The 1331-nt window shown below is 57.3% G+C and overlaps 1 non-coding gene across 1 annotated transcript; it reads left to right on the plus strand.

The window, feature by feature from the left end:
• LOC117395071 (5.8S ribosomal RNA) lies at nt 1-158 on the plus strand. The gene has a single exon (XR_004543455.1). It is a non-coding gene; the product is annotated as a 5.8S ribosomal RNA (ribosomal RNA).
• The last annotated feature ends 1173 nt before the right edge of the window (nt 159-1331 follow it).

Raw genomic sequence — 1331 nt, forward strand, 5'->3', positions numbered from 1 at the left:
TACTCTTGGTGGTGGATCACTTGGCTCGTGCGTCGATGAAGAATGCAGCTAGCTGTGAGAATTAATGTGAATTGCAGGACACATTGATCATCGACACTTCGAACGCACCTTGCGGCCCCGGGTTCCCTCCCCACCCGGTGCGCGGGGTCTCGGTGCCCCGCTCTCGCTGTCTGGCGTGGCTGGGGCCGTCACAGGGGACGTCTCTGTGAGAGTGTTGCAGGACCTCCTCTACTGCTGGTCCAAAAGTATGGCCAGGGGAGATAGGCGCATCCAATAAGGCGGAGTTGTCTGCAACTGGGAACCTCGTCTGAGACAGCTGCAAGAAGGACTCCTCATCCCAGGAAGCCACTAAGGAGAGCGCATCCTGTTCCTCCTCGCTCATCACCACGTCCTGTTGTTCAACCTCTGTAGCAACCACTGGCAAAGCCTGGGTATGTTCTGGGGCAGGTGCTGGTGGAGCTGGGGCAGGCGCAGGGGGGACCTGCTGCCTGCTTAAGTGCTTGAGTAACTGGACCTTGGCCCTTTAACTCGGCAATATCCCTCGCCTGGTCCACATTTCTAGCTCTCTCTGCCCCTCGAGGGAGATCTAGAGCGATTGCAGGGGCGCTGTGAAGCCTGCGCAGAAGGAATACTTTGCGCAGGGCTTGGAGGGGAGGCCTGGAATCCCAAGGCCGACGATGGCTCTCCTAGGCTGGCTGCAGAGAAAAGCGGCAGTCTTTTTTGTAGGATGCTCTCCTTGGACCCGGCACAAAAGGAGCAGGACAACCTGTCTGCCCAGGCAGCAGAGGCGTGCTCAATGCCCAGGCACCTCGCACACAGAGTGTGTTTGTCCTGCGAAGGCAATTTACGCCTGCAATATGCTCACTGGTGGAAATTAGACATTTCAGTCGAGGTATGTAGCTCTTGAACGTCAACGGAGCCAAAGCACCAAGGCGTCAAGGCTGTATAACACCAAGACAGAGAAAAAAAAATTGAGTATGCTGGTGAGACACCGCAGGCATCAGAGCGCCGAAGCAGCAAGTTCTCTAGGCACCAAGGGTGTCGAAGCACAGAGGTACCGAGGCTATGGAGCACCAGGGGCCCAAGGGTCTCGAGGGTACTTAGACTGCAAAGACCTCGAAGCGCTGAGGCATACAGTCCTCGAGGTAACGAGGGTGTCAAAGCACCAAGACTATGGAGCGAAGGGGCCCGAAGCCACCGAGAGCGCAATGTGCGGAGCTCAAAAAACCTTGAGGCGTCGAAGTGCCAAGGGGTGGAGTCCTCGAGGTACCGAGGGCGTCAAAGCACTAAGGTACAGAGGTTCAGGGGCAGCGTGCCACTGAAGGCGCCGC

Source organism: Acipenser ruthenus, chromosome 3, assembly GCF_902713425.1.
Source record: "Acipenser ruthenus chromosome 3, fAciRut3.2 maternal haplotype, whole genome shotgun sequence".
Classification (NCBI taxonomy): domain Eukaryota; kingdom Metazoa; phylum Chordata; class Actinopteri; order Acipenseriformes; family Acipenseridae; genus Acipenser; species Acipenser ruthenus.